Source organism: Taudactylus pleione, unplaced genomic scaffold (assembly GCF_031769625.1).
Source record: "Taudactylus pleione unplaced genomic scaffold, aTauple2 ptg001339l, whole genome shotgun sequence".
Classification (NCBI taxonomy): Eukaryota; Metazoa; Chordata; class Amphibia; order Anura; family Myobatrachidae; genus Taudactylus; species Taudactylus pleione.
In genome coordinates this window covers 2,229,589-2,240,767 of record NW_028285739.1, presented here as the reverse complement: position 1 = coordinate 2,240,767, position 11,179 = coordinate 2,229,589, and positions in this window count along the sequence as shown.

Here is an 11,179-nt window from a genome sequence, read left to right as displayed (position 1 = left end):
CTGTGGTCAAAATTAGGTTCTTGCCTAAGTTATTGGGTTTCAACATAAAGAGGACTTCTGACATACAGTATGGAAGTACAGTAGTATCATTTATTCATATTTTATTGTTTTTATTGTTATTATATAAATATGAAACACAACCTTTAGAGTGAGTGTGTGGTCATGTCCATTAGTGACTTGAAAGAACTAGAGTCATCACGGGGCATGGTCTAACAGTTGGGCCTACTATGGCCAGTAAGTGACAGGGCAAGGCAAAAGCAGATGCCATGATGCCCATCCAATGCCAAAGAGAGATAAAGTGCCATAAGAGACCCCATAGATGAAAAGAGAATATATCCCAGGAAGAGGACAGAGGAAGAGGGACGGAAAGAATGCACTTATCCTAAAGAGCCAATAGCATAGAGTTTGCCATTGGAGGCTTAACCTTTTATTGTCTCCATTGATGGTTTCACCCATCAATGGACATCCCTGTTTTTGCTGCACAGTGAGTGATGGGCCAATCAGGGAACGGGATGGAGCTTAGTGATGCTGGTTAAACTGAGGAAAAAAACATCTATGTGCCTCTGCCATCAATGGACATCAACCATTTGTGGAAATCCATTGATGGTTGTTAACCACAGATGTTCCCAAGCCATCCCTACCCTAGCAGCCACTAAAAGGGGGTCACTGTGAGACTGTGTGGCTTCAGAAGAAAAGCCTGTGTGTATGTAAGCCTTTGAATAAGGAGGCTACTTTATGCACTGTACAGGCTCCAGCCTGTGCCTGGTGCCTGTACAGTGCAATTCCAGGTAAAGAAGATGGGATGTATAGACTGGGGGGTGAGGAGATGAGGTACATGTATTTTGTCTGCTAAGGGGCAAAGAGATATATAGTGCAAAAGGACACATGAGAAGATAAATACTGTTTATGAAGGGTGGAAGGGCAGCTAAAGTAAGAGTAGAGAGACTAAGCTGATGATGTACAGCTGTTATATGTGCCGTTTATTAACATGTTTATAAGTGTTTTATTACAACCTAAGTCATGTGCTGGAGTTTAAGAGTGTAAATACAGTTTAAATGATTGAAATTAAGAGATGGTCTGGCATCCAACATATCATGTGATCTATTGTGCATCATAAATAAATAATTATGCGAAGAAGCAAAAGGACAAAAAAAGTCTTACTGGTGCACTCTTAAAACAGTTTGAATAGGACAAATGAAAAGGATAAGTAATTAACAGCAGACAAATAAGTTTGAAAGATAATACTTAACTTTTACTACTCAATTTTAAAAAAGAGAAGACACAGAGAGTGTATAAATAGATGCACATCTAAGTGTCTGAGATCTCAAAAATAAATAAACATATTAGAATACATAATATATCAATAAATCATACATATGAGAAAGATCTTGGCGAAAATATTGGTACCCAATTCCTAGTAGTTAATATTAACTCATAAATAAATCATAAATTGCTAGGAGAATTGAGATACAAAACCCACCTTCTTCAATAGTAGATTGTGTGAGCAAAATTATAGCTCTACCAATTGTTGGTTTAAACACATAAAAAAGAGAAACACAGCCGCGTCTAAATCTTAATGTACATAAAAAAATATATATGAGAGCATCCAAGATAGTAAAGAATCTATCTTAGTCCTTAAATACACTCTGACAGATGGTAATGCTAACTTAGATTAGGTAATTAGTAAGAGAATAATTTAGAGTTGTTATCACAATTTCATCATTCCATATGGGGTATCATTGGTGAACACATCTGTAATAAAAGTGCAAAGTGCCTATAATAATCGATTTCACAAAATTGATGCTTGTAAACCACAAATAATGAATTGATTCACAAAAATTCATTTATAAGTATACCTCTAATTAAAGTGTAGAGTGCTTACGATGGTCATTATTGAATAATTAGTGCAAATAGAACACAAAAGAATGGATTCAATCATATAAATTCAAAATATTGAAAAACACTCAGACAACTATTAGTGCTCACTCAGACGAGGTACTTGATAGGAAAAATCTGAATCTATACGCAAAACAACAGAATTTGTATATCTGCATGTTAATGATCTAAAAATAGTTCATATGGTAATCATGTAGATGAACAATTAGTAAGACTCAGTGACAGATGTACTTGATTCAAGTTGTTACTTCAAATTAATTATTCCATGTGAGAGTTCTTGTATGAACACATGCATAATTAAAGTGCAACGTGCTTGTGATGATCAATATCCCATAATCAATGCTTATAAAAGACACATAATCTATTGATTACCTAAAAAGTAATTTGTAAATATATCTCTAATTAAAGTGTTAAGTGCTTGCAATGATCATTCATAAATAATTGATGTAAATGAACCACAAACAGTTGATTAAATAATGTAATTTCCCAACATTATAGGCATAAATGCCCTAATAATAGCAGATGATAAATAAGGGCCTTTAAATATCTGAATGAATATATACAAAAAGAATAGTTTTAAAGAAAAAGCCTGGGGAAAAGATATGTCGTAATAGTTTGGACGCAAACTATTACTATCCAAATTTCATAATTCTAGAGTGAGAGAATCTGAAGATTCTATTACAGGTTCAGATCCCACTTCATTGTCACAATTGGAAGAACAAGCAATTTTAGCCTTGGAAGAACTTGCAGAAGAAACTGAAATGGGAAATAAACCTCAAAGAACCATATGTAAAAAATTTTCTACTTTCTTCCCATCGGAAAGCATATGCCCAGAAGTTAAAGTTTTTCTTAATATGGTGTCCAATGACTTTGACAAACTTTACAAACAACAGAAATGGCTTAAACCAAAGAAAAATCTTAATTTCAATCAAAGACAAGCCATGAAAGAAATCAAGAACTGGGAGGATGTATTAATTAAACCCTCAGATAAAGGAGGCAACATTGTTATTTGGCCACTTAACCTTTATTTTCAAGAAGCCAACAGACATTTAAATGATACATCATGTTATCATACCACATTATTTGATCCCTCTGATAATTTCAAATATCTGTATTCTAGGTTGATTAATAGGGCCTTGGATGGTGGTGTTATCTCCAAAATAGAATATGATTATCTGAATACACCCCACCCTAGGACTCTGACTTTTTATTTACTGCCTAAGGTTCATAAAGATCTATTGAACCCACCCGGTAGACCCATAGTCTCTGGGAATGGCGGACTTTTGGAGAAAGCCAGTTGCTTTTTGGATGTACACTTGAGGCAACATGTTTTAAGTCTACCTTCATACGTTAAGCACACGACAGATGTTCTTCATAAAATACATGATGTATGTCTTGAAGATGGACATCTGTTGGTAAGTTTAGATGTCGAAGCATTGTACACTTCCATCATTCATGAGTTAGGGATCCAAGCTGTGAAATACTTCCTCACTAGGCATTACACCTTTTCAGGAATTTCTTCTGGATCTTCTACATTTCGTATTACATCATAACTACTTCATTTTTAATAACCATTTCCACATCCAAGAGAGAGGTACTGCAATGGGAGCAGCATGTGCTCCCACGTATGCTAACCTCTTTCTTGGATGGTGGGAGAGAGAAATTGTTTTCACAGAGGATATGGAGGATTTCACACAACATGTAATTTCGAGGATGAGATATATCGATGACATCCTGCTAATCTGGGACGGAACACAAGAGCAGCTAAACAACTTTATCACCTCTCTCAATACTAACAAATTCAACTTGAAACTGACCTATGTCAGTAGCAAAACCAATGTTTCATTTTTGGATCTTATGATCTATAGAGGTGACGACAATTCCGTACAGACTGAAATTTTCCGCAAACAGACATCCACCAACAGTCTGTTACACAATTCCAGTTCCCATTTTCCTCCTACTATCCTCAATATCCCTAAAGGTGAATTTTTGAGGTTATGTCGTAACTGTTCCAATGAAAATACATATAACAATCAATGCAAAGAACTGTCATTGAGGGTACGCGAAAGAGGATATAGCAATCGGTCTATCAAGAAAGCCAGACATGAAGTCGACAAGAAATCACGTGAATCTCTTATCATTCAAGATAACTCTGACAAGTTAGATAAGAATACCATTAGATTCATTGGAGATTTTTGCAGTAGTTGGCGAGAAGTAAGGGCTATTTTACAGAAACATTTGCCGATTTTGTTAGCTGATGAAGATCTGGCCAAAGATTTGGACAAACAAATCAATATGAGTTGGTGTAGGGCCCCTAACCTTAGGGACTTTTTAGTCACTAGTCACTTTACACCAAATAAGAATAAGCATCCTCACATAATTGGCAGCTATCCGTGTGGGAACTGTAAGATATGTCAACATATAGCTAACGTCCAGACTATTGTTGACAAGTATGGTCAGAAATGGAGGTAAAAGATTTCTTCAATTGTCGAACCATCAATGTGATATACAGGATCACATGTACCTGTCCACAACATTATATTGGGATGACGACAAGGATGCTCAAGATCAGGGCTCTGGAACACCTTGGTAATATACGCAATGCTTCTAGTGATCTTTTGAAAATGAAACAGATCACTACAGTGGCCAAACATTTTCTTAAAAAGCATGCAGGGAAAACACAGGACTTTAAAATCTGCGGACTTGAAAGAGTCAAATTGAGGATCAGAGGTGGAGATATCAACAAAACATTAGCCATGAAAGAAAGCGAATGGATTTTTTATTTAGGAACTTTAGAACCCTTTGGACTCAATGAGAACATTAACTACAGTGTTTTTTTGAAAGATAAAATTTTAGCTCCTTTATTTATTTTTCTTTAATTTATTGCATTTGAGAGCCTTCATTTTTCATCTTTTAATACACATTGTAGTGTATCACTTTTATCACGTATCAAGTATATATTTTCACATTTTATTTAATTTCTCTTTCTTCTCATATTATTCATCACATTATAATTTGTTCACTTTGCTACTTTTTCTTTCACTAGTGTACAATTTATCTTTCTCACCACATTGTTCTTTTTATTAGGTTTTATCTTATTTGCTACATCGCACTCACTTATTAGATTGTAATCTAATTTATTCTACTAATATTATCCTGTTGTATCTATACATATATTTGCACACTGGATACATGCACGCATATGGATTTGCAGTCTAGCATGTTCACATATGGGTATATTTATATTTATACATACATATATGTTTCATATATGTTCTTAAAGATTTTAGGCAGGTGTTACCACTTCAGTGATTTACTATGGAGTGGTTTTTGTTTTGTTTTGTTTTGATATTTCACCATGGGTAGTTTTGTCTGTAAGATTTAGTGGTATTATAAGCACATTTTTGTCTCACAGTCTCAATATTATTTAAGTTTCAGGATTGTGGATGGTATATTTTTGATGTGTGTTATACCAGATCATTTCCCTTTTTATTAATTTTTATATTTATATTTACTATGATTATTATTATTCATATTTATTTTTAATATTAATGCACATGTAGTTACATGTGTTCTTAGTACACACATAGACATAATTTATTGTATGTTATTAAGTGCAGACATTGAGTTCTATATAGTGTAATGTTCTATAATTAATTTATTAGATAGATTTCATTCTGAGACACTATTGTCATTGTATTTACTATAAACCTGGTTTAAATGGTCAATGTTCTTGGTTTCCTTGCTATACCATGGGCTTTCTGTCTTTTGTTTACTTATGGTAATGAGGGCAGGAATCCACGATGTACGTAACTTAGTTACTCTGCTCTCTTTGGTCCTGATGACTCTATCTGCTGTTTGGCTGTGAATCATGCCAATCTCAAACTAGAAGCGTGATTGGATGGACTCGGATAGATTAAGGGGGAGGGAGAGGAATGTTACCTCATGACGATAAGGTGACCAAGCTGTCAGAGGCGAAACGCACGTCCACCCGATGGGCTCTTTGTGCTATACAGCTCAGCTGATTCACAGGCAGCTGCATCTCCTACCTACAATACCCGGCGAGCTGTAGGCACCTTACAGCTCAGCTGATACACCACCGTCAGCCGCATCATTTGTTTATTACATTCCCTCATAAGGTATTTCTTTATTCTTCTCTATCCCTATAGTGCTCTCTCATTCAAGCCGGGCTGATACTCCTCCTCTGCAATGCATTTCCAGTAACAGAGGGGAGATACTGTCAGGAGCGGGGACAGCAGAAGCGCTCTTAAACTGTTGTTTCCCTGGGGATCTACGTTTACTTCTCTCTCATCCCTTGTTTGAAATTCATTTGACAAGGGACAGCAGAAGCGGTACGACATATCTTTTCCCCAGGCTTTTTCTTTAAAACTATTCTTTTTGTATATATTCATTCAGATATTTAAAGGCCCTTATTTATCATCTGCTATTATTAGGGCATTTATGCCTATAATGTTGGGAAATTACATTATTTAATCAACTGTTTGTGGTTCATTTACATCAATTATTTATGAATGATCATTGCAAGCACTTAACACTTTAATTAGAGATATATTTACAAATTACTTTTTAGGTAATCAATAGATTATGTGTCTTTTATAAGCATTGATTATGGGATATTGATCATCACAAGCACGTTGCACTTTAATTATGCATGTGTTCATACAAGAACTCTCACATGGAATAATTAATTTGAAGTAACAACTTGAATCAAGTACATCTGTCACTGAGTCTTACTAATTGTTCATCTACATGATTACCATATGAACTATTTTTAGATCATAAAACATGCAGATATACAAATTCTGTTGTTTTGAGTATAGATTCAGATTTTTCCTAGTACCTCGTCTGAGTGAGCACTAATAGTTTTGTCTGAGTGTTTTTCAATATTTTGAATTTATATGATTGAATCCATTCTTTTGTGTTCTATTTGCACTAATTATTCAATAATGACCATCGTAAGCACTCGACACTTTAATTAGAGGTATACTTATAAATTAATTTTTGTGAATCAATTCATTATTTGTGGTTTACAAGCATCAATTTTGTGATATCGATTATTATAGGCACTTTGCACTTTTATTACAGATGTGTTCACCAATGATACCTCATATGGAATGATGAAATTGTGATAACACCTCTAAATTATTCCCTTACTAAGTACCTTGTCTAAATTAACATTACCATCTGTCAGAGTGTATTTAAGGACTAAGATAGATTCTTTACTATCTTGGATGCTCTCATATATATTTTTTTATGTACATTAAGATTTAGACGCGGCTGTGTTTCTCTTTTTTATGTGTTTAAACCAACAATTGGTAGAGCAATAATTTTGCTCACACAATCTACTATTGAAGAAGGTGGGTTTTGTATCTCAATTCTCCTAGCAATTTATGATTTATTTATGAGTTAATATTAACTACTAGGAATTGGGTACCAATATTTTCGCCAAGATCTTTCTCATATGTATGATTTATTGATATATTATGTATTCTAATATGTTTATTTATTTTTGAGATCTCAGACACTTAGATGTGCATCTATTTATACACTCTCTGTGTCTTCTCTTTTTTAAAATTGAGTAGTAAAAGTTAAGTATTATCTTTCAAACTTATTTGTCTGCTGTTAATTACTTATCCTTTTCATTTGTCCTATTCAAACTGTTTTAAGAGTGCACCAGTAAGACTTTTTTTGTCCTTTTGCTTCTTCGCATAATTGTTTATTTGTGATTTCTACAAATTTGTCTGGTAGCACCACCAACCATAGTATAAGTCTTATTACAATTTATTTCAGATTAAGACCTTAATGTTGGTTTTCTGATTATTATTATTACTACTATTATCTTGGAATTGATATATGATCCAACTGGTTGTCGAGTGCGGACCCCACTCAAACCCCTTTTTTTCAGACTATTGTGCATCATATAATACTTGTGCAAACATCTGTGTCTACAACTTAATGACTATGCTGTCAATACTTATATGAGTGGCATCCACTGTACACTTACCGCCCACACCCATGAGCTAGCCAGGGCAGAGGAAAGTGACAGAGGGGAGGTGCACTTGCACCTCCCAACTAGGGATGTGCGCCGACCCCCATGTTTGGATTTTGGGTTTGGATATGTATCTTCTTGTATTTTGGATCTGGATTTGCTGGATTTGCTTTTGCCAAAACAGTCTCTTGCGTGTTTTGGTTTTTGATCTGTATTTTTTTTTTAATTTATAAAAACTGCTAAAATCACAACGTTTGTTTTTCTTTGTTCCTACAGTATTATTAAACTCAATAACATTAATATCCACTCGTTTCCAATCACTTTTGACCACCTCACAGCTCACAATATTGTTTTCATTCCAGTTTAGGCCCAAAATTTGCATCAAGCTAGCTGGCTGACTAAGCTAAGTGGCAGCAGTGGGCGGCAAAAATACATGGCAGTTCAACTTCCAACATGACACATATGTTTTCAATAATCAAGAGGCCTGAGGGAGTTGGAGTATGTCTGTAGTTGAAGGCAGGGACAAGAAGGGTTGATTGGTAGCAAATTTAATTAAATTTTTTGATTCCGAAGCAAAATTATGAGGGAGGTGGGGAGAGCATGGGTGAACAATATGTCCCATGTTTTGCCAACTAAATCAACTTGGTGGTTCAGAATATGTTTTTAAAATGAAAGGGGCATGCAGGAGATGCTGTCTGTGGCCATAAACATTTCTGGATATTTTTGGTATTCAGCAACCGCATGTCAAAGATTGCAGCAGCAGTGGCAGATCAACTTCCAACATGGCATATCAAGAAACAAATGTTTTTATTATTCAAGAGGCCTGAGGGAGTTGGAGTATGTATGTAGTTGAAGGCAGAGAAAGGAAGATTTGATTAGTAGTAAAATTCATTAAATTTTTTTATTCTGAAGCAAATTTATGAGGGAGGAGGGAAGTAATTTACAAAAAATATTTTAATCATTCACATCAGTCCTTACGCCAGAAGAATCCTTGAGCGCTATGTCTGCTGATGCTGCTACTGCTGGGAGTAGATTTTCATCCCAGAAGGGGACCAGGAAGACTACTAGTAGTACTTTAAAAAACAATTGACTGTTAAACAATCCTTTGCAAGGGGGAGCAAGTATGACAGCAGTCACCCAGTTGCATAGTGAATCACTGACACCATAACATCTATGCTGGTATTAGATGTGCGTCCAATATATGCCAATAATGCAGTGGGTTTTAGACAGTTAATTGAGGTCCTGTGTTCCTGCTACCAAATCCCATCAAGATTCTACTTCACTAGAAAAGCAATTCCCAGCCTGTACAGGGACATTAAAAAAAACTGGCCTCCAAAATGCCGTTGTACCCACTGTCCACTTAACCACAGATATGTGGACAAGCTGAATGGAGGAAACGCAAGATTTAAGATACAAGGTTTAATTCATACGTTGTGTCTTTCTTCCCAATGGACACAGATCTGAAGAGATGCAAAGAGCTGTTGGTAAGCAAATTGTCAGCTCAAGTGACACATGATGCAGTGATGGCTTCTCCTTCAGTTTCTCCAGCAAGTGCATCTGCCGAGAAAAAAAATAAATTTTCCCAAAAGACCCACTGATGATGCAAATGAGTCAACACAAAACATAAACTTTTTGGATGGATGCACTGCAGATGATGTAACAGGGAGGAGATTCCTAGATGTTTAAGGTTCCTACCTCTACTTATTCTGGCTTTACAAAGGGTACAGATGACTTGAGATTTGTTGTCGGGATTTGGGTAGAAATAATTCCACACATAAGAAGTGTATTTTTTTGTCTTTTGCCCAGGCATAACAATGGGCTTTTCCTTATCATGGGCAACAACTGTTTCTTCCACTGTTGCCTGATTTACACAAACAACATCCTCATCAACAACATCCTTATTAGCGTCAGCTACACAAATATCCTGCTCATCCTGGTGCACTTCCACAGAAGCATCCTTAATTTCTATATCAGCATGTTCACTTGTGCTTACATCACCATAGTGGCAGAACCACCAGTCATAAATAAAGGCCAAGGCCTTAGCCTTTCCTTGCCACTTCATGTGGTGAAATACATATTGCCAATTTTATGTCTTTCTGCAGCTGTTTCTTTTTGATGTTTTGTTTTTACCACTGTAAAAGATTGGTTCTTGATTTTAGATGCCCTTACTTAAGCCCTGTATGCCCCTGGGGAATAGATGATGTAGACGGACTAGTATCGTCATTACTGGTGGCACTGGCAGCAGCTCCAGAACTAGTATGTGGTTCCTGCTCTCCTCTCAACTGATCGTTCTCTATATCAACAAACACGAATTAAGTGGGGTACAGCACACACCTCAATTTGTACCAATTTGAAATATTATACTGTGGTTTCAATGGCCTACAGTGTCACAAGATTTTTTATGAATAAGAAAAGAATAACACTGCGCTACACTTACAGTGTCACAATACTTTTTATGAATAAGAATAACACACTGCGCTACGACTTATAATGTCACAATATGTGGACAATAAACTGTTTTTTGGCCAGCAGTGTCACTAAACAATAATAGCGCAGCTAAGTTGCTAACACACACTAAAAAAAAAGCACTTATATTTTTTTTGATACTGGGTAAGAGCACCCCTGAATGAGGCAGCGGTCCCTTGATGAACAACACAGACAGTACCCCTTCTTTATGGACAGCAAAGCACCCCTGCTGAGTGTGGACAGACCACCTGCAGAGTCACAAATACGTTGACAATAAAGTACGGCAGTGTCACCGAATAATAATAGCGCAGCTAAGTTGCTAATGCACCCACACAAATAAAAATATAAAATAAACTTTTTTTTTTACACTGGGGAAGAGCACCTCTAATTGACAGAGCACCCCCCTGGACAACACAGCACCCCTTTATGAACTGCAGCCCTAGCCTGATGGACAGGAGGACAACAAAGCAGCAGCCACAGTTAATTGACAGGATAAGTGACACAGCAGCTGCAGCACCCACTGCAGCCTAATCCCCTTTATGGACAATAGAGCAGCAGCCTTCATCCCAAGACCCATGCTGGACACACACACTGAGTGACTGACAGTGACTACACGTCTGCTAGCTTCTCTCTCCACAGCCGGAGTGAGAATGGCACTGATCGCAGGGACCTTTATTTAATCCAAAACCCGCTAGAATCCGACAGCGGGAGGATGATGTTTTTCCTCGTTTTGAGATCTGAGTTACGCGGGAAACCTTGAGCCACATTCGGATCTCCGTACGGACCTCAAAGTTCGGATGGGTCCAG